This window comes from Bombina bombina, chromosome 2, assembly GCF_027579735.1.
Source record: "Bombina bombina isolate aBomBom1 chromosome 2, aBomBom1.pri, whole genome shotgun sequence".
NCBI classification, from domain to species: Eukaryota; Metazoa; Chordata; class Amphibia; order Anura; family Bombinatoridae; genus Bombina; species Bombina bombina.
In genome coordinates, this window is record NC_069500.1 from 961,749,824 (window position 1) to 961,774,332 (window position 24,509).

The following is a 24,509-nucleotide window of genomic DNA, read 5'->3' on the forward strand; positions in this document are numbered from 1 at the left end:
GTTATTTGTATAAGATGTATCACTATAGGAACACAATATAGCCATTGCATTGATTTCTATATAAAATAACAAGATTGTTAGTACAAAACTGATGGTATTAGCTGTGAATTACTGATTGTTTTATTAACGTAGTATATGCTTGTTTAGTTTTAAGTTCTGTTCTACCTTCTACATAAGTTATGTGTGTATTGATTTGCTGAGTTATTTGCTGCCAATGTAAACCCTTGGGTTATGTGCGGTAGAAGTGGCGACAAACGCTGACCCTGCCACTGCGCTTGGGATCATCCTCTAATGGGCGGGCACCCACTCGCCCTTCAGTCGCACGCAATTCTCAACGGTATCAATGTTATCATATGTACAATTCCAGACCTGTTTAAGCCAACTTAGATAATAAGATTGGCCTACAATGTTGAAATTTGAAATGTTTTAGTGGCTAGGAGTTAATAGTTGACATTTTAGTATAGCATTTGCCTACCTGGTCTTAGCATAGTCCTCTCTAGGACACCCAAAAAGACATCTGGCGCAGGCTGATCAATACATACCCTTTAGAATGCGTGTGAAAAACTTCACCCGCTGATTTATTGCCAAAATAAGGGAAGTTTACCACACCCTGATCATTAGATTAATTGGCACAGACGTGACACACACCCACCCCTTAATGTGATAGTAACTCCCTCTGAGTTTAGGCCTGCCCCGGCCTCATACCATCTTAGTTCTGAAGACTAACTCTTGTAGATCTTGTAACGTTACTCTTCACCCCCCCCCCTTAAGGGTAAAACCGAAGCTTACGAGAAGTAAGCAAGAGAACATAGATTCAATCGAAACCACAAATTTAATTACATACTATACTAGTCCACCCCTCTCTGTCAAGAGAGGAGGGCAATAAGAACATAAATATTTTGTTGTTGCCTCTCTGGTCTTCTGTATAAGATCCTTAATTTTTCCCCTCCCTCCAATCCTCCCTTCCGCACCTGTCTCTATCTTATCCCTCCCCTCCCCCCCTCCCCCCTTTTTTTTTTTTCTCTTTCTTCTCTCTCCTCCTCCTAGGATGGCCTCCGATCTTAAATTCGTCTCCCTAAATGCAAAGGGCCTAAATTCACCCTATAAAAGAAACCTTCTACAATCCTTTCTGGCTAAACTTAAATGCGATGTGTCCTTCCTCCAGGAGACACACTGGGCATCCAACAAGGTTCCGAATTTTAAATCTAGACACTATCCGCTGGTCCTTAGTTCGACCTTCCAAGACAAAAGTAGGGGAGTCTCGATATGCATTAGCAAAACGGTAGCATTTCAACAGCTACATGTTGAAACAGACCCGGAGGGAAGATTTTTGATACTAGTTTGCAGGTTGAATTCACACCTATTTACCCTCGCGAATGTGTATGCCCCCAATCAGGGTCAGATTAAATTTCTGCGTAAAATGCTATCCTTTATAGAAGGCTTGCGACAGGGCACCCTAGTGTTGGGAGGGGACTTCAATCTAATCTGGGACCCCCAGTTAGACAAAAGGCTCCCAAGTGGTAAAGTGACAGATCAATATTCGCAGTCCACAGCTCCTAAATTTCAACACCTTATATATCAATCTTCTCTTTATGATGTGTGGAGGGCTTGTCACCCAGACACTAGGGATTACACGTACTTTTCACCCCCACACCGTTCATATTCACGACTGGATTTTTTTTTTGTGGACTCCTGGACACAGAATAAAGTCACGAGCTCCACTATATATAGCTGCCCCTGGTCAGATCATGAAGCGGTGACGATGTCAATAAACATAGATGGATCCGCTTCATGTAGACCTCCCTGGAGACTCCCCAGGTTTTTATGGGAGGATGCGTCTTTCACCTCTGAGCTACTTGAAAAAGTAGAGGAATTCCTGGAGACGAATGGTCCTCGTGACACCTCTCATCAAATTAGATGGGCGGCTTTGAAGGCATTTGTCAGAGGATTCTGCATCGCTAAAGCTGCAAGTATTAAAAAACACTGGGGTGCCCCTCTGGGAAAACTGACCTGCGAATTGCGCACCAAGGAAAAACAAAACAAGCTATCCCCTACTGCCAGTCTGTCCGCTGACATTCATGGTTTGAAAACACAAATTAAGAATCTGGAACTGGAGAGAGTCAAGCGTGCTCTAGCCAAGTTCAAGATGGTCATGTATTCGAAAAGTAACAAGGTGGGCACTTTGTTGGCAAATAAATTAAAACAGAAGACAGCTATCTCCAGAATACCCTATATCAACCACAACGAGCGGAAGTGTTATGCACCAGATGATATAGGGAAAGCATTTGCAGATTTTTATGAACGACTCTATAACATTGAAGCCTCGGAGGCACCTGTTAAGGCCACACCTTCAGAAATATCTTTATTTCTTGAGCAGCTACACCTACCCACATTGTCCGATGAGGACAAAGATAAACTAACGGAGCCTTTTAATGAGCTAGAAATAGGCTTGGGGATCAAGCAATTGAAAAATGGAAAAGCGCCGGGCCCGGATGGGTTTCCGGGGCAATTCTACAAAAAGACGCAAACCCTGCTAAGACCCGTATTATGTCAGATGTATAATGAAATCTGTGAGAGAGAGGAGATACTGGAGGAGTTCCTTGAAGCGACTATTGTCGCTATCCCTAAACCAGGTAAGGATCCCTCATACTGCTGCAATTTCCACCCTATCTCGCTGATAAATGTAGATATAAAATTGTATTCTAAACTCATAGCAGATAGATTGGCCTCCTTACTCCCATCTTTGATAGAGACCGATCAGGTGGGTTTCGTCAGGGGGCACCAAGGCCCTGATAATACCAGGCAACTAATCACAGTCTTTACAGAGGCGAGACGTTCGGGAATTCCCCTCCTGGCCCTGGCCCTAGATGCCGAAAAGGCGTTCGACAGGGTCAGGTGGGAATACATGTGGAAGGCTCTGGGAGCTTTTGGCTTCCCACTCCGGGCCATTAATATGATTAAGGCCCTATATTCTAATCCAAGTGCCAAGGTGCGAGGTACAGGCTTCTGTTCCCCGAAATTTGCCATTTCAAACGGCACTCGGCAGGGGTGTCCGTTGTCGCCCCTGCTTTTTGCCTTAGTTATGGAGCCGCTGGCGGAAATGATTCGGTCTACACCAACTATTGAAGGAATACTGATGGGTACTACTCAAGAGAAAATCTTGTTGTATGCCGACGATGTGACTCTCCTTCTTACAAATCCCATGTCATCAGTTCCGGCAGTTTTTGCCACATTAGATAGCTTCAGTGGTTTAAGCTATTACAAAGTGAATAAGACTAAAACAGAAGCTTATGGGATTAATCTCTCCGATGAACAACTTTTGCAGCTGAGAGAAAGTCACGATTTTCATTGGTCTGCAGATAACATTAAACATTTGGGTGTCTATTTGAGCGCGGACATAGATAAAACCTTATCGCTGAACTTTGACACGCTGATCAAGGATCTAAAGAACTTGACAAATAGATGGGACTTCAAAGAAGTCTCTTGGCTGGGAAGAGTGGCCACAGTAAAGATGTCTTTACTCCCTAAGGCTTTGTACCTCTTTCGATGCATCCCCTTGAATGTCCCCCACGGCATCCTGCAGCAGATTCACCAGATCTTTAGCAGGTATGTATGGGCACATGGACCCCCAAGAATCAGTCATAAAATTATGCAAAGAGAGTATGCGAGGGGCGGAGTTGCTTTCCCCAGTATTTATCTTTATTATGAGGCCACGAGACTCTCGCATATCACGGCATGGGGCCCTACCGCCGAAAGGCCGAGATGGTTCCGATTAGAGGAACTCCATTTACCAGAGGGATTAGACCTTCCCAGTCTTCTATGGGTACCTAGCTATAAACAACTGGTAAACATGCTTACCAACCCTGTTGTACAACATAACATCAGAATATGGCATGCACTCAGACACCACTCACAGATCGCCCCGCACCCCTCGCCAATCCACCAACTACGAGGCCTGATGTGGGACCGTCCAGACGTCCATGTTGAGTACTGGATCCAGCATGATCTCGGCACGGTGGAACAATTATTTTCCAATAATAGGCTACTGACAGTCCCTCAAGTGCTTGATTCTCTGAGAGGACCACCTCTCTGGCTCCACTTTGAATGCTCTAGAATACTCAGCTTCCTACACTCCTGGAAGTTTGGAGCCCGTGGACTTAGGACACACTCCCAATGGGAGGAAAGATGGATGAATGAACTGGGTACATATAAGCCCCTTACATTCCACTACCAAGCTATTCTGCGGGATCACTCGGTTGGTCTTCCTGGTCAAATCAAATGGTGGTGTAGAGAATTGTCCTTGAAAATATCAGATACCGAACTAAGCATGGCTATCACCTTAACAAAAAAAACGATCCATTGCACAAACATCTTTGAAGGCTACATGAAGCTTATTTTAAGATGGTACAGAGTGCCCACCAGACTGTCTAGGATGTTCCCAGCAACCTCCTCGGAGTGCTGGAGACTCTGTGGCAGCGAGGGTTCCGATCTGCATGTGTGGTGGTCCTGCCCTAAGATCCTTGAATTATGGAGAGATGTTGAGACTCTCCTGCACTCCATGAATGTGAATGTACACCTGACCCCTAGTCAGGCTCTTTTTCATATATTCGATAAACAACTGTCTAAACGCAGTAAACAGTTAGTAATCTATATTGTGGCGGCCACAAAGTTATGCATCGCCAGGGCATGGAAACAAGCTGACCCACCCACTATTACAACTGTTTGTGATGTGGTACAATATCTGGCTAAAATGGAAAAATTTGCATATAATGCCTTGGAACGGATGGAGGACTATTGGGCGATTTGGGAAGATTGGATTGAAATCCAATAATTGTATGAACGCGAAAGTAAAATTGCCCAGTAAATCGGGCGGAAACTGCCCAAGAGTAAATTCTGTTCTTCACAATTATTCCCCTTTTTTTTTTTTTTTTCTCCCTTCTCTCCCTCTTATTTCCCCCTTTTTCCCCCTCTCCCCTTCCGCTAGTCTGAATCCCTTATCCTTCCCCCTTCCCTTATTCTCAAAGCACGAGACCAGTTGAGGCAATATGGCCGATTTGTTACAGTTTAGGGTTCACAGTTGATAACCCAGGTTTCCAGCGTTAAACACTAAATATATCTGTTTTGTCACTTGAGATTCCTATTGCATTGAACGTGGTACTATTACTAAAGTTTCTATGTATGTACTGAGGCCACTGTATAATTGAACCTTCTCCATGAATGTACCGAGCTTTGATGTGAATTGTGAATCACCTGTAACGCTTTTATGGTTTTCCTTTAACTCTCTACTATTGTATGCTATTTTGAACCTCAATAAAATTTGTTTAAAAAAAAAAAAATATATATAAATTAAAAGAACATTTTATCTTAAGTGAAGAACATAGGAATGTAAAATATTTATTACTCACTTTGGGTTAGAGCTTTAAGTCTAGCGCGGTGTTGGGTTACCACTCGATCGTTAAAGTGTTAGTTTTAGTGTTTTTAAGCTGATCTCTCCATTAAAGTCTATTGGGAGAAGAAGTTAGCACAGTCACTATATCTACAGTTAGCGCACGTCAGTTTTTGTTCTTTTGCTTATTTTTTATGTTCAACTTGTAATATGCGTGCTATCCAACACGTGTTACAAGTTTACTTTCAGTGGTATTATCACTTAAGCAGGAGTGCTAAATACCACTCCACTTGAAATATGACCCATAATGTTTAATTATTCTAACACAGCACCAAGTTTAACCCATTAACGATGTCACTGGTTTTTCAATAGGGCTTCTTTTTTTATTAGCCTGGTCTCACCTACAGCGGTGAGACTGCAATATTTCAGGAGGCCTGCAGAAGGGAGTGAGGTCAAAATAGCACAGTCTTGCCACTGCTGGTGAGACCCACGCTATTATGGGTTGAAAAACCATTACACAACAAGCGGTGTATAGAGTACGTTGTGATTATAAAGGGGTTAATAATTTATAGCTAATTCAAAATAAATAGTGAAACATTACTTTTATTAAAATGAGTCCCTTTATTACATCAGTATAATAAACTTATTAGAAAAATGTATCAACACTTTTTATATTTTATGGCTTTGCCAGCATGGTCTGCAAGGCTAAGACACTGCTTTTTGTAACAGGGTATTTATTTATTGAGCCAATAAATCTACAAAACTATATATATATATATATATATAAATATATACGTACAGTATATATATATATATATATATATATATATATATATATATAAGCATTAGACAGTATTCAAAGATTTTAATCCACATATAGAGGAGTTTCAGACAAGACCTATATTAGGGCTAGATTACAAGTGGAGCGCTATATATCCCTTTCATGAAAGCAATATTATTGCTCCACTTTATAATACCAGCACACGATAATATGCAAGTTAGCCGCAATGCAAACATGAGCTCACATTCGCATTGCTAGGGAGCATTACGATCATGAGTCTGCTTCCATAGGTTCCTATGGCAACCTCGTTCTGATGGCAGCAATCAAATATATATGTATATGCTGATATATATATTTATTTATGTGTTAATATGTGTATTTACACATATTAACACATACATATATATGTATATAAGCATATACATATATTTACTGGGAACACACAGTTCCCATTGACCGCAGTGGAAAGGCATTTTTCAGTGCCTTTTCACTCCCGCCAACGTTACCCCCAAAATACTGCCTAGTGTAGTAATTTTATTAAAAAATAAAGATGCTGCCATCTTTATTTTTTAATGACCAACACTAGACAGTATTTTGATAAATGAAAAAGGATAGGAGTGGCGCACTAGGCTGAGTTATGAATAAAATATGCAAGTATCCAGTATATGTAGTATTACTTAAAAAGTGTCACTTCTTAAAAGAGGTCATGAAAAATCACTAAAATTAATGATCCAGTTAATTAAATCAGATTCCCATAAAATCTATTAGATAAATTAATAGGAGTGCTAGTAAATAAAGTTCAGGTAAAATATTTAATCTCACAAAGAGGCAAATGCATTCATTCAAGTAAAATATAAAATGAAAATAAAAATAAAATATTAACTTAGTCAAAAAATGAAAAAAGATGTGGCCACATCTATTAACTAATCATACATATATAGAATCCTAAAAGACGGTATTTATAATAACCAAGTTATGCATATAAAAAATTCTAATTGTAAAGATGACTGCTGCGGGCTTGTGAAGGACTGGATGGTGATTTACTATTATCCAGCAAGGTCTGTTTCCTTAGAGTAAGTCTGTGCAAATGTCTGTTTGATTCGATATAGCAAACAATTGTAATGATAGGTAATGAGGTTAACTGTAGTCCAAGTATATAATTCGGATCACCAAATGTCACTTAGTAAGTGTCCTATAATGCTGATGAGTTCCTAAAAACTAAACAAATGCTGACCGGTCAGTCAAATAGATGTTCCCATTTAAGTGTAAGAGCTTGCACGTACCTAACAGACTTTGTGGCTGTAAGCGGCTCCGGTGCTGTGTAGATGCTTTCCCTGGGCAATCAGCTGCGGGCACTACACGCCGAGTATCGGTTCACTCCTAAGCGTGGCTTCAGCGTCTTCACTGTCAGCGTGTACGTGTTATTTGTCACCTGACTCAAGTGACCAATCCGGATCCTTGAAAAACGTACCAAATTCAAATAGTTCACTGATATTCTCAGACAATCCAATATCAAGTGGTTCAAAGGTTGTAAGTCATTCTACGCATTTCAGCACAGCGTGCCTTTATCAAGATGACTTACAAATGGTCTAATGCTTCCTTTTATAGGCTCGAATCTTGTAACACCTTTTTTAACTCTATAGTGTCCATTGTAACATGCTCTATTTTAAGCAGCAGTACAAAGTTTCTATTAGTAGTATTTACTTGGCATTCGGTATATGAGAGTACAAGGGTATTGCACAGAGGATCACATAAATTATATATATAAAAGACATGCATTAAAAATACATATATACACAAAAATATATCCATATATGCACCTCTAAAAGCATATATATATAAAAAGATTCAAAAAATAATAAATTTCCTCTGATTATTTATAAATAAAATTTGATTTTTGTTAAATAATTAAAAGTTGATTTGAGATTAAATATATAAAAAATTACCAAACTAATGAATAAAAAGTAGATGATTCTAAAATTGATGATAAAAAATAGTGATTAAAAAACTGATTAGGAAGGTTTTAATAAATGTTCATAGAATCTAGATATAGATATTTGATGTAGATATAAAAATGTAGAATATTATGTGTATAATATATATATAAAATGCATTATAATAAATATAAGGATAAACAATATTACTAACTCATGAATAAATTAGTTAAAAGGATTAAGGTCAAGTTCTGCATTTAGCCCTCCTGGGGTCAGAGTACTAAAATTAAAAATCAGTTCAGCTTCAGTAAATAGGAGCTGTTTCAGTGTATTTCCTCCTCTTTGGAGTTTAATCTTTTTAACCCCCCCAATATAAAAATCCTTCAGTTTTTTGTTCATGGAAGTCTTTAAAATGCTTTGAAAGTAAGTGGTCCTCATAGCCCCATTCAATATTTAAAAGATGTTGTCTTATCCTGTCTCTTACTGGCCTGCTCGTCTGTCCAAAATATTGTTTCTTACACTGACACTGTATCATGTATACAACATTCCTATCCGAACATCTAATAGTTTCTCTAATTTTGACTTTATGATCTGAATTGCTAGCTTCTATTATTTTGCATTTACTACTGAAATTACAGGCTTTGCATTGGTGACAGGGGTAGAATCCTTCAAGTTTCTGTCCATGAACATCTGTATTAAAGCTTTTTCTTTTTCTGAACTCGCTAGGTGCTAAAATAGATTTTAGTGTTTTAGCTTTTCTGTAGACTATCTTAGGTTTATTTTCTGTAATTTCACTCAGAACTGGATCTTTCTGCACTAAGTGCCTGTGTTTATGAATGATTTTTTTGATTAGTTTATAATCTGCACTATACTGAGTTATAAAAGTAGTTTCAAAATCTTTAGAATTGGGTTGTGTTTTTACTTTTTTCTGAATAAGTGTATTTCTTTCTATTTTCTCTACCTCTTGTATAGCTCCTGTTATAAATTCCTCATTATAACCTTTCTCTATGAATCTTTCTTTAAGTACATTTGCTTGACTCTTGTAATCCTCTATTGAAGAACAATTCTTCCTTAGTCTTAGAAACTGTCCTTTAGGGACATTCAACTTCCATTGGTCATAGTGACTACTATTATAGTGTATATAGTTGTTTGTATCCACTTTCTTAAAAAATGTTTTCGTCTGAATTTTATTATCCACAATCTCAATAGTCAAGTCTAAAAAATCTATAGTCCTAACATTAAAATCATATGTAAAATTGATTCCCCAACCATTATTATTTATATCTTCCATAAATTGAATTAGGAGATCTTCTCCTCCCCTCCAAATCAGGAATAGATCATCTATATAGCGCTTGATGAGTACGAGGTTTGCGCTCCATGCACTATTAATAATGTGGTTTTGTTCAAATCTACCCATGAAGAGGTTTGCATAACTGGGCGCAAACCTCGTACCCATCGCTGTTACTTTTCTTTGTAAAAAATATTCACCATTAAAATTAAAATAATTATTATTGAGAATAAAACTAATACACTGTATTAAAAAATCTGCTTGATTAATCGACATACTGGCATCATTATGTAAAAAATACTTAGTTGAGTCTATTCCTAAAATATGTGTTATATTGGTATAAAGTGCATTTACATCGCAGGTTACCAGAAGAAAATCCTTCTGCCAATGAATCTTACTTAACTCCTGGATTAATGAAGTGGAGTCTCTCAAATAAGTTGATAAATTAGTTACATAAGGCTGTAGGAATTTATCCACATATTGGGATAGATTGGCCGTTAAAGAATTGATACCCAAAATAATCGGTCTTCCCGGTGGTTTCACTAATGCTTTATGTGTTTTAGGCAAGTAATAGAAGACTGGGGTAACTGGATGTTGTGTTTTTAAAAAATTCAATTCTTTCTCATATAAAATTTTTTCTCTTTTAGCATAAAAAAGTAACTTATCTAATTCTATACTAAATTTATTTACAGGGTTTGTTTTCAATCTAATGTAAGTCTCAGTATCATTTAGTAATCGATAAGCTTCCATAAGATAGTCATCAGTGTTCAGTATGACTAGACCTCCCCCCTTGTCCAAAGAGGAGGAAATACACTGAAACAGCTCCTATTTACTGAAGCTGAACTGATTTTTAATTTTAGTACTCTGACCCCAGGAGGGCTAAATGCAGAACTTGACCTTAATCCTTTTAACTAATTTATTCATGAGTTAGTAATATTGTTTATCCTTATATTTATTATAATGCATTTTATATATATATTATACACATAATATTCTACATTTTTATATCTACATCAAATATCTATATCTAGATTCTATGAACATTTATTAAAACCTTCCTAATCCTTCCTTTTTAATCACTATTTTTTATCATCAATTTTAGAATCATCTACTTTTTATTCTTTAGTTTGGTAATTTTGTATATATTTAATCTCAAATCAACTTTTAATTATTTAACAAAAATCAAATTTTATTTATAAATAATCAGAGGAAATTTATTATTTTTTGAATCTTTTTATATATATGCTTTTAGAGGTGCATATATGGATATATTTTTGTGTATATATGTATTTTTAATGCATGTCTTTTATATATATAATTTATGTGATCCTCTGTGCAATACCCTTGTACTCTCATATACCGAATGCCAAGTAAATACTACTAATAGAAACTTTGTACTGCTGCTTAAAATAGAGCATGTTACAATGGACACTATAGAGTTAAAAAAGGTGTTACAAGATTCGAGCCTATAAAAGGAAGCATTAGACCATTTGTAAGTCATCTTGATAAAGGCACGCTGTGCTGAAACGCGTAGAATGACTTACAACCTATGAACCACTTGATATTGGATTGTCTGAGAATATCAGTGAACTATTTGAATTTGATACGTTTTTCAAGGATCCGGATTGGTCACTTGAGTCAGGTGACGAAGAACACGTACACGCTGACAGTGAAGACGCTGAAGCCACGCTTAGGAGTGAACCGATACTCGGCGTGTAGTGCCCGCAGCTGATTGCCCAGGGAAAGCATCTACACAGCACCGGAGCCGCTTACAGCCACAAAGTCTGTTAGGTACGTGCAAGCTCTTACACTTAAATGGGAACATCTATTTGACTGACCGGTCAGCATTTGTTTAGTTTTTAGGAACTCATCAGCATTATAGGACACTTACTAAGTGACATTTGGCGATCCGAATTATATACTTGGACTACAGTTCACCTCTTTACCTATCATTACAATTGTTTGCTATATCGAATCAAACAGACATTTGCACAGACTTACTCTAAGGAAACAGACCTTGCTGGATAATAGTAAATCACCATCCAGTCCTTCACAAGCCCGCAGCAGTCATCTTTACAATTAGAATTTTTTATATGCATAACTTGGTTATTATAAATACCGTCTTTTAGGATTCTATATATGTATGATTAGTTAATAGATGTGGCCACATCTTTTTTCATTTTTTGACTAAGTTAATATTTTATTTTTATTTTCATTTTATATTTTACTTGAATGAATGCATTTGCCTCTTTGTGAGATTAAATATTTCACCTGAACTTTATTTACTAGCACTCCTATTAATTTATCTAATAGATTTTATGGGAATCTGATTTAATTAACTGGATCATTAATTTTAGTGATTTTTCATTACCTCTTTTAAGAAGTGACACTTTTTAAGTAATACTACATATACTGGATACTTGCATATTTTATTCATAACTCAGCCTAGTGCGCCACTCCTATCCTTTTTCGTTTATTTATTAATTTCTAACTGTGTTTGAGAGATCACAGTATACTTTGGAGTTGGCCTCAAGTTATTTGAGGTATAAGTCCAGATCCACCTACTGTTTTTTATCCTAGAGAGTATTTTGGGGGCATTTTGGGCACATTTCTAAAATTAACCAGAGATCCGATCTCTGGTTAATTTTATAAGCGCTAATTGCTACTGTAAGCTTGCTGTACCAATAACCAGTCACTTCTAATGGCTGGTTAATTATTGCACTCCCGCAAAAAGGATAGTTTAGTGATTTTTTCTGTAGGATTTAAGGGAGAGAAGGGTTTATTACCAAGGAAAACAAAGACTGCTATCCTTGCCTGAATTGTTCTAATTGTAACAGGGTAATAAAAGGATCACAATTTGTACATCTTAAGACTGGTCATTTTTTTAATAGCAGGGCCAGATTACAAGTGGATCGGTAGTTTGCACTCAGGTTTGAGCGTTAAAACCGCTAGAAGAAGTTTTTTTGCGCTCAGAGATGCATACTTGTGTTACGAGTTGAAAGTAAAATAGAGTTTGAGAAGTCACAAATGCAAAAATCACATACTTCAATGGAGCTGAAAAAGTTGAAAATAAGAACATACAAGTCACGCAAACACAATTCCAGTTATTTAAAGGTGCAACATAAGAAGATAATATTGCATATTTCATCATTCAATCTTCTGCACATAGCAAAATATATTCTGTTTATTCTTAAAGAGATATTTAGATATATATCTGAAGGGTATTTGCAAAGATATATATATAGGCAACTTGTATTTTTGAGGATTCGTTTCATTAACAGTGCTCTCGGTCTATCCAAAATCTTAATAAACCTCAAACCTGAATATTTAAGATAGTAAAATTGAGGTTATGGCGTTCTTAAAAGAATATCTATGTGTGCACAATTATTGGGCAGCTATTAGTGTGCAGAAATATTGCGCAACTAAATGAAAATTTTCCCATCTCATTTATTTTCATCTATTAAAGTTGATAAACAAACAACTCAAAATTTACAAATAAACATTTCTGACATTTCCAAAAAAAAGTGACCAATATAGCCACCCTTCTTTTCAATAACAGTCATAAGCCTTCCATCCATGGACTTTCTTGAACTGTTGACATAAACTTTTTGTGTTGCAGCAAACACAGTCTCTCAGACACTGTTCAGAGAGGTGTACTGTTTTCCTTCACCGTAAATTTCCTGTTTAAGAAGGGCCCACAAGTTCTCAATAGGGTTTAGGTCAGGTGAGGAAGGGGGCCATGTCATTATTCTTTCATCTTTAAGGCCTTTAATGGCTAGCCACGCAGTTGAGTACTTTGATGCATGTGATGGAGCATTGTCATGCATAAATATGTTCTTGAAAGATGCAGACTTTTTCCTGTACCACTGCTTGAAGAAGATGTCTTCTTAAACTTCCCATACCAGTACCACAGCTCTACCTTGCTTGTGTCTAAGTCGAAAAGGAGCTCTGTGCCCATTACTGATCCAGCAACAAGCCCATCCATCTGGTCTGTCAAGAGTCACTCTCATATCATCAGTCCATAAACAATTTGAAAAATCTGTCTTCAGATATTTCTTGGGCCAGTCTTGACGTTTCAATATAGTGTCTGAACACCTTGTACTTCTGTATTATATAGTGTTATTATGAGTGTGACTGTACTTGTAATGTATTTTTGATGTTTTGTGCAACTTTTTATTCAAGCGTTATCCAGAGCTCTGAGGTTGCGGTAATCATTCTAGAGTGAATTGCGATAGCGCTCATGCATTTGCATTTACTTTAAGCTTGTAATACAAGTGGAATTTAACTTGTGTGCAAACAGCATTGAAAACCCGATATCGATCGCATGCAAACAATAGCACTCCACTCATTATTATTATTATTATAATTATCGGTTATTTGTAGAGCGCCAACAGATTCCGCAGTACTATAAACAAAAACGGAGTACAACAAAACAATTATAGGGATCAAATGGGTAGAGGGCCCTGCCAAGAGTTGCACTGTTGTAGTCATCTCTTAAGAAAGGGATCTACAAACAGCTGGACTCTTAGGCTTACATGCTAAGGGGGTTCATGGGATAGCAATGGAGGAGAGGAACTGGTATAAAGTAAGGTTAGTGTAGGTTGTATGCATCCCTGAACAGTAGAGTCTTTAGGGAGCGCTTGAAGCTTTCAAAACTAGGAGAGAGTCTTGTGAAGCGAGGCAGAGAGTTCCACAAGACGGGAGCCAGTCTGGAGAAGTCCTGTAAACGGGAGTGTGATGAGGTAACAAGAGAGGAGGAGAGTAGGAGGTCATGAGCAGAGCAAAGGGGACAGGGGGGAGAGTATCTGGAGACAAGGTCTGAGATATAGGGAGGAGCAGTGCAGTTGAGGGCTTTGTATGTCAGAGTGAGAATTTTGTGTTTGATCCTAGAGGCAAGAGGAAGCCAGTGAAGGGATTGGCAGAGATGTGCAGCAGATGAAGAGCCACGTGTAAGGAAGATGAGTCTGGCAGAGGCATTCACTATGGATTGTAAAGGAGCTAGGCGGCAGGTGGGGAGACTGAAGAGGACAGAGTTGCAGGTAATCGAGGTGGGAAAGAATGAGAGAGTGGATTAAAATCTTAGTTGTGTCTTGTGTAAGGAAGTGTCTAATTTTAGAGATGTTTTTAAGGTGGAAGCGGCAGGCTTTAGCCAAGGACTGAATGGGAAGAGTGAAAGAAAGATCTAAGTCATATGTGACCCCGAGACATCAGGCATGCGGGGTAGAGGTAATGATGGAGTTGTCGACAGTTATAGAGAGATTGGGGGTGGAGATTTTGGAAGAAGGGGGGAAAATGAGGAGCTTAGTTTTGGAGAGATTTAGCTTGAGGTAGTAAGAGGACATCTAGGAAGAGATGTGAGAAAGACATTTAATGACACGGGTTAGCAAGGAAGGAGATAGGTCTGGTGCAGAGAAATAGATTTGTGTGCCGTCGGCATACAAATGATATTGGAAACCGTGGGACTTTATTAGGGAACCTAGTGATGACTTGTAGTTTGAGAAGAGAAGGGGACAGAGGGCAGAGCCTTGTGCTACTCTGACAGAAAGTGGTAACGGGGCAGAGGATGCCCCAGAGAAGGCTACACTAAAGGTACGGTTTGACAGGTAGAAAGAGAGCCACGAAAGGGCTGTGTCACAGATGCCGAAGGATTGGAGGGTTTGGAGCAAAATAGGGTGGTCAACAGTGTCAAAGGCTGTGGACAGATCAAGGAGGATAAGCAGAGAGAAGTTTCCTTTTGATTTTGCTGTAAGTAGGTTGTTGGTAACCTTAACAATTGCTGTCTCTGTGGAGTGATGGGGACGAAATCCAGATTGCAGTGGGTCAAGAAGGGAGTTTAACGTAATGAAATGGGATAGGCGTGCATATACTAGTTTTTCAAGAAGCTTTGAGGCAAGAGGGAGGAGGGAAATAGTGCGGTAGTTGGATGGGGAGGTAGGATCAAGGGAAGGTTTTTTGAGGATAGGTGTGACCAGTGCTTGTTTCAGCGATGAGGGAAATATACCGGTGCTGAGGGAGAAGTTGAAAGTGTGTGTGAGTATAGGGGTTAGGGTGGCATAGAGGGTGGGGAGTAGCTGTGAGGGGATAGGGTCAAGGGGACAGGTAGTGAGGTGAGAGCGCAGTATAAGTGCCAAAATGTCTTCCTCAGTAACAGGGGAGAATGAGCTAAGTTTAAGGCTATGTGGGTTGTGGTTGATTGCGAGTATTTGAGGGGGTGAGAGATTGGATTTATGTTGAGAGCTAATTTAATTTCGGATGGAGTCGATTTTGTTTTTGAAGTGGCTGGCAAAGTCTTGAGCTGACAGAGAAGTTGTATTAGGAGGTGGGGGAGGGCAGAGGAGAGTATTGAAAGTGGAGAACAGACATTTTGGGTTTGAAAAAAGATTAGAGATAAGAGTAGAGAAGCAGTGTTTCTTATGGAGATTAAGGGCAGAATAGTAGGAGTTCAAGATGAACTCTTAATCTAGCCCAGACTTTGCTTCAGATCTAACTATAATAAATAAATACCATTGTGAGATTATATATATACCAATAGGAAGGGGCCCTTGAACATATTAATGTGCATAAATCCAGCATAAGAAAAAAGAGATTTGTAGTACATCACTTTATACATACAGGGCTTCCTATAAATCAGATAAGATAATCTCTAAACCAGAGGGAGGAGGGACAGAAAATTGCTCCTAAAAATGAAAGAGGCATTTTGGATATTGAAGTTAGGTACTCACTCCCTAATGTAATGAAAATAGATAATTCCATTATGTACTCACTCCCTAGTGGAATAAAATAAGAAAAGATAATTATTAGGCATTGTTCTTGTAATAGCAGTGATGCGATTAGTGTTTTTCCACTTCTTCTTATATGTTTTACATAGGGTTTTTTATGATGGTAAATTATATAATTAAATGAACACTGAACCCAATTTTTCCCTTTTATGATTCAGATAGAGCATGCAATTTTAAGCAACTTTCTAATTTACACCTATTATCCAATTTTCTTCATTCTCCTGAAATCTTTACTTGAAAAGCAAGACTGTAGGTTTAGATGCCGGCCCATTTTTGGTGAACAAGCTGGGTTGTTCTTGCTGATTGGCTGACATTTAGCCGCCACCAATAAACAAGTGCTATCCACATTGCTGAACCAAACATTGGCTGGCTCCTTAGCTTAGATGCCTTCATTTTCAAACAAAGATAGCAAGAGAACGAAGAAAAATTGATAATAAGAGTAAATTAGAAAATTGCTTAAAATTGCATGCTCTATCTGAATCACAAAAGAAAAAAAATGTGGGTTCAGTGTCCCTTTAAGTACATTTTGATGTGATGCATAAACACAGTATATAAAGTATTTTTCAAAAATTGTTTACTATGAAGATATGCAAATACATGAAGTAGTGATTAGGGAAAACACTAGGTGGCACATTAGATATATTTCGATAGTATGTTAGGAATTCATTGTTGTTTAGGAGTTTCAGAGCTAATGAATATTGTAAGGATAAATCAGCTCCCTCTACTGTACATAACAATGTAGTTATATATATTTGAGAATAATTAAGGACTGAGTCCCAAGATGTTTTAAAACTATTGTATGGTATTACCATTGTGACTTCTTTTGGAGCTTGACCAGACACTGCTGTATTGTAGCTGCTCCGTCCTGATAGTATTCTATTTGCATTTATAAAATAGTGTTTATGGTTTATGTATATTATATGTGTTCTTTAATTTGTAAAGAGTAATTATTGTATTATTAGATTTTTTTGTGTAGTATTGTTTTATCTAAATTATCCTTTGAGATTATATTGCACCATTTCTGTTTACAATGTTGATCTCTTTTTTAATGTATATTAGGATACATTAATATATATTGCTATTGTAAATTAGAGATATGCAAAAAAGAACATTTATTTTAAGACAAAATTTTCATTCCGAATATTAAGGAAAATTTGTTTCCCCAAATATTCGGTGACTGCACTATTCAGTAATACTGAATGATCATTAAACATGTAAATGTTTCAAATGTACAGTTCACCTGTAGCTAACATACTTATCTTAATGAGCTCTGGAGAGCATTGAGAGCGTTCTAAGGTAAGTATTAACCCATACAAAAATAAAGTAAATGAATGAATACTAATGATTGTTGTCAGTATTTTTTTTTTTTATTTTCTTTATTTTTGTTGGTGCAGTCATTCAGATTTTTGCTTTGCTAAAACAAAACGAAAATCCAATTTTTGTGACAAATATGCATTACTCTACTGTATATTTTGGAGATATTGTGCACATGATTTACCAATCTCCCAATGCATTAACTCTATATGGATACACATTACAATTAACCTACAATCCATCCTGCATGATGTCCAACCATAAGAAATAATTTAGCAACTAAAGATCCTCTACATTAATCATATATATATTAGCCTCTAGCACCAATGGGATCTGATAAATCTTTTCTAGCACTCCCTGAACAGTAACACTTCTAGCAACCCACCTGCATAAATAACCACCATCCATGTGCATATGTTTATATGAACAATGGAGCAGGTCTTGCTCAATACATTGTGCTGCTTGAGTCTGAGAAGGAAATTATGCTCCCCAAAAGCTTGCTCGTTACTACTATCTAAACCCAGCCATAGCACTGCATTACATTATAATAAAGGAAAAATAAATACATAAATACATACAGGGAGTGCAGAATTATTAGGCAAGTTGTATTTTTGAGGATTAATTTTATTATTGAACAACAACCATGTTCTCAATGAACCCAAAAAACTCATTAATATCAAAGCTGAATAGTTTTGGAAGTAGTTTTTAGTATGTTTTTAGTTATAGCTATTTTAGGGGGATATCTGTGTGTGCAGGTGACTATTACTGTGCATAATTATTAGGCAACTTAACAAAAAACAAATATATACCCATTTCAATTATTTATTTTTACCAGTGAAACCAATATAACATCTCAACATTCACAAATATACATTTCTGACATTCAAAAACAAAACAAAAACAAATCAGTGACCAATATAGCCACCTTTCGTTGCAAGGACACTCAAAAGCCTGCCATCCATGGATTCTGTCAGTGTTTTGATCTGTTCACCATCAACATTGCGTGCAGCAGCAACCACAGCCTCCCAGACACTGTTCAGAGAGGTGTACTGTTTTCCCTCCTTGTAAATCTCACATTTGATGATGGACCACAGGTTCTCAATGGGGTTCAGATCAGGTGAACAAGGAGGCCATGTCATTAGATTTTCTTCTTTTATACTCTTTCTTGCCAGCCACGCTGTGGAGTACTTGGACGCGTGTGATGGAGCATTGTCCTGCATGAAAATCATGTTTTTCTTGAAGGATGCAGACTTCTTCCTGTACCACTGCTTGAAGAAGGTGTCTTCCAGAAACTGGCAGTAGGACTGGGAGTTGAGCTTGACTCCATCCTCAACCCGAAAAGGCCCCACAAGCTCATCTTTGATGATACCAGCCCAAACCAGTACTCCACCTCCACCTTGCTGGCGTCTGAGTCGGACTGGAGCTCTCTGCCCTTTACCAATCCAGCCACGGGCCCATCCATTTGGCCCATCAAGACTCACTCTCATTTCATCAGTCCATAAAACCTTAGAAAAATCAGTCTTGAGATATTTCTTGGCCCAGTCTTGACGTTTCAGCTTGTGTGTCTTGTTCAGTGGTGGTCGTCTTTCAGACTTTCTTACCTTGGCCATGTCTCTGATTATTGCACACCTTGTGCTTTTGGGCACTCCAGTGATGTTGTAGCTCTGAAATATGGCCAAACTGGTGGCAAGTGGCATCTTGGCAGCTGCACGCTTGACTTTTCTCAGTTCATGGGCAGTTATTTTGCGCCTTGGTTTTTCCACACGCTTCTTGCGACCCTGTTGACTATTTTGAATGAAACGCTTGATTGTTCGATGATCACGCTTCAGAAGTGCTGCATCCCTCTATTTTTGACTTTTCTGAGCCTGTCAAGTCCTTCACAAGCCCGCAGCAGTCATCTTTACAATTAGAATTTTTTATATGCATAACTTGGTTATTATAAATACCGTCTTTTAGGATTCTATATATGTATGATTAGTTAATAGATGTGGCCACATCTTTTTTCATTTTTTGACTAAGTTAATATTTTATTTTTATTTTCATTTTATATTTTACTTGAATGAATGCATTTGCCTCTTTGTGAGATTAAATATTTCACCTGAACTTTATTTACTAGCACTCCTATTAATTTATCTAATAGATTTTATGGGAATCTGATTTAATTAACTGGATCATTAATTTTAGTGATTTTTCATTACCTCTTTTAAGAAGTGACACTTTTTAAGTAATACTACATATACTGGATACTTGCATATTTTATTCATAACTCAGCCTAGTGCGCCACTCCTATCCTTTTTCGTTTATTTATTAATTTCTAACTGTGTTTGAGAGATCACAGTATACTTTGGAGTTGGCCTCAAGTTATTTGAGGTATAAGTCCAGATCCACCTACTGTTTTTTATCCTAGAGAGTATTTTGGGGGCATTTTGGGCACATTTCTAAAATTAACCAGAGATCCGATCTCTGGTTAATTTTATAAGCGCTAATTGCTACTGTAAGCTTGCTGTACCAATAACCAGTCACTTCTAATGGCTGGTTAATTATTGCACTCCCGCAAAAAGGATAGTTTAGTGATTTTTTCTGTAGGATTTAAGGGAGAGAAGGGTTTATTACCAAGGAAAACAAAGACTGCTATCCTTGCCTGAATTGTTCTAATTGTAACAGGGTAATAAAAGGATCACAATTTGTACATCTTAAGACTGGTCATTTTTTTAATAGCAGGGCCAGATTACAAGTGGATCGGTAGTTTGCACTCAGGTTTGAGCGTTAAAACCGCTAGAAGAAGTTTTTTTGCGCTCAGAGATGCATACTTGTGTTACGAGTTGAAAGTAAAATAGAGTTTGAGAAGTCACAAATGCAAAAATCACATACTTCAATGGAGCTGAAAAAGTTGAAAATAAGAACATACAAGTCACGCAAACACAATTCCAGTTATTTAAAGGTGCAACATAAGAAGATAATATTGCATATTTCATCATTCAATCTTCTGCACATAGCAAAATATATTCTGTTTATTCTTAAAGAGATATTTAGATATATATCTGAAGGGTATTTGCAAAGATATATATATAGGCAACTTGTATTTTTGAGGATTCGTTTCATTAACAGTGCTCTCGGTCTATCCAAAATCTTAATAAACCTCAAACCTGAATATTTAAGATAGTAAAATTGAGGTTATGGCGTTCTTAAAAGAATATCTATGTGTGCACAATTATTGGGCAGCTATTAGTGTGCAGAAATATTGCGCAACTAAATGAAAATTTTCCCATCTCATTTATTTTCATCTATTAAAGTTGATAAACAAACAACTCAAAATTTACAAATAAACATTTCTGACATTTCCAAAAAAAAGTGACCAATATAGCCACCCTTCTTTTCAATAACAGTCATAAGCCTTCCATCCATGGACTTTCTTGAACTGTTGACATAAACTTTTTGTGTTGCAGCAAACACAGTCTCTCAGACACTGTTCAGAGAGGTGTACTGTTTTCCTTCACCGTAAATTTCCTGTTTAAGAAGGGCCCACAAGTTCTCAATAGGGTTTAGGTCAGGTGAGGAAGGGGGCCATGTCATTATTCTTTCATCTTTAAGGCCTTTAATGGCTAGCCACGCAGTTGAGTACTTTGATGCATGTGATGGAGCATTGTCATGCATAAATATGTTCTTGAAAGATGCAGACTTTTTCCTGTACCACTGCTTGAAGAAGATGTCTTCTTAAACTTCCCATACCAGTACCACAGCTCTACCTTGCTTGTGTCTAAGTCGAAAAGGAGCTCTGTGCCCATTACTGATCCAGCAACAAGCCCATCCATCTGGTCTGTCAAGAGTCACTCTCATATCATCAGTCCATAAACAATTTGAAAAATCTGTCTTCAGATATTTCTTGGGCCAGTCTTGACGTTTCAATATAGTGTCTGAACACCTTGTACTTCTGTATTATATAGTGTTATTATGAGTGTGACTGTACTTGTAATGTATTTTTGATGTTTTGTGCAACTTTTTATTCAAGCGTTATCCAGAGCTCTGAGGTTGCGGTAATCATTCTAGAGTGAATTGCGATAGCGCTCATGCATTTGCATTTACTTTAAGCTTGTAATACAAGTGGAATTTAACTTGTGTGCAAACAGCATTGAAAACCCGATATCGATCGCATGCAAACAATAGCACTCCACTCATTATTATTATTATTATAATTATCGGTTATTTGTAGAGCGCCAACAGATTCCGCAGTACTATAAACAAAAACGGAGTACAACAAAACAATTATAGGGATCAAATGGGTAGAGGGCCCTGCCAAGAGTTGCACTGTTGTAGTCATCTCTTAAGAAAGGGATCTACAAACAGCTGGACTCTTAGGCTTACATGCTAAGGGGGTTCATGGGATAGCAATGGAGGAGAGGAACTGGTATAAAGTAAGGTTAGTGTAGGTTGTATGCATCCCTGAACAGTAGAGTCTTTAGGGAGCGCTTGAAGCTTTCAAAACTAGGAGAGAGTCTTGTGAAGCGAGGCAGAGAGTTCCACAAGACGGGAGCCAGTCTGGAGAAGTCCTGTAAACGGGAGTGTGATGAGGTAACAAGAGAGGAGGAGAGTAGGAGGTCATGAGCAGAGCAAAGGGGACAGGGGGGAGAGTATCTGGAGACAAGGTCTGAGATATAGGGAGGAGCAGTGCAGTTGAGGGCTTTGTATGTCAGAGTGAGAATTTTGTGTTTGATCCTAGAGGCAAGAGGAAGCCAGTGAAGGGATTGGCAGAGATGTGCAGCAGATGAAGAGCCACGTGTAAGGAAGATGAGTCTGGCAGAGGCATTCACTATGGATTGTAAAGGAGCTAGGCGGCAGGTGGGGAGACTGAAGAGGACAGAGTTGCAGGTAATCGAGGTGGGAAAGAATGAGAGAGTGGATTAAAATCTTAGTTGTGTCTTGTGTAAGGAAGTGTCTAATTTTAGAGATGTTTTTAAGGTGGAAGCGGCAGGCTTTAGCCAAGGACTGAATGGGAAGAGTGAAAGAAAGATCTAAGTCATATGTGACCCCGAGACATCAGGCATGCGGGGTAGAGGTAATGATGGAGTTGTCGACAGTTATAGAGAGATTGGGGGTGGAGATTTTGGAAGAAGGGGGGAAAATGAGGAGCTTAGTTTTGGAGAGATTTAGCTTGAGGTAGTAAGAGGACATCTAGGAAGAGATGTGAGAAAGACATTTAATGACACGGGTTAGCAAGGAAGGAGATAGGTCTGGTGCAGAGAAATAGATTTGTGTGCCGTCGGCATACAAATGATATTGGAAACCGTGGGACTTTATTAGGGAACCTAGTGATGACTTGTAGTTTGAGAAGAGAAGGGGACAGAGGGCAGAGCCTTGTGCTACTCTGACAGAAAGTGGTAACGGGGCAGAGGATGCCCCAGAGAAGGCTACACTAAAGGTACGGTTTGACAGGTAGAAAGAGAGCCACGAAAGGGCTGTGTCACAGATGCCGAAGGATTGGAGGGTTTGGAGCAAAATAGGGTGGTCAACAGTGTCAAAGGCTGTGGACAGATCAAGGAGGATAAGCAGAGAGAAGTTTCCTTTTGATTTTGCTGTAAGTAGGTTGTTGGTAACCTTAACAATTGCTGTCTCTGTGGAGTGATGGGGACGAAATCCAGATTGCAGTGGGTCAAGAAGGGAGTTTAACGTAATGAAATGGGATAGGCGTGCATATACTAGTTTTTCAAGAAGCTTTGAGGCAAGAGGGAGGAGGGAAATAGTGCGGTAGTTGGATGGGGAGGTAGGATCAAGGGAAGGTTTTTTGAGGATAGGTGTGACCAGTGCTTGTTTCAGCGATGAGGGAAATATACCGGTGCTGAGGGAGAAGTTGAAAGTGTGTGTGAGTATAGGGGTTAGGGTGGCATAGAGGGTGGGGAGTAGCTGTGAGGGGATAGGGTCAAGGGGACAGGTAGTGAGGTGAGAGCGCAGTATAAGTGCCAAAATGTCTTCCTCAGTAACAGGGGAGAATGAGCTAAGTTTAAGGCTATGTGGGTTGTGGTTGATTGCGAGTATTTGAGGGGGTGAGAGATTGGATTTATGTTGAGAGCTAATTTAATTTCGGATGGAGTCGATTTTGTTTTTGAAGTGGCTGGCAAAGTCTTGAGCTGACAGAGAAGTTGTATTAGGAGGTGGGGGAGGGCAGAGGAGAGTATTGAAAGTGGAGAACAGACATTTTGGGTTTGAAAAAAGATTAGAGATAAGAGTAGAGAAGCAGTGTTTCTTATGGAGATTAAGGGCAGAATAGTAGGAGTTCAAGATGAACTCTTAATCTAGCCCAGACTTTGCTTCAGATCTAACTATAATAAATAAATACCATTGTGAGATTATATATATACCAATAGGAAGGGGCCCTTGAACATATTAATGTGCATAAATCCAGCATAAGAAAAAAGAGATTTGTAGTACATCACTTTATACATACAGGGCTTCCTATAAATCAGATAAGATAATCTCTAAACCAGAGGGAGGAGGGACAGAAAATTGCTCCTAAAAATGAAAGAGGCATTTTGGATATTGAAGTTAGGTACTCACTCCCTAATGTAATGAAAATAGATAATTCCATTATGTACTCACTCCCTAGTGGAATAAAATAAGAAAAGATAATTATTAGGCATTGTTCTTGTAATAGCAGTGATGCGATTAGTGTTTTTCCACTTCTTCTTATATGTTTTACATAGGGTTTTTTATGATGGTAAATTATATAATTAAATGAACACTGAACCCAATTTTTCCCTTTTATGATTCAGATAGAGCATGCAATTTTAAGCAACTTTCTAATTTACACCTATTATCCAATTTTCTTCATTCTCCTGAAATCTTTACTTGAAAAGCAAGACTGTAGGTTTAGATGCCGGCCCATTTTTGGTGAACAAGCTGGGTTGTTCTTGCTGATTGGCTGACATTTAGCCGCCACCAATAAACAAGTGCTATCCACATTGCTGAACCAAACATTGGCTGGCTCCTTAGCTTAGATGCCTTCATTTTCAAACAAAGATAGCAAGAGAACGAA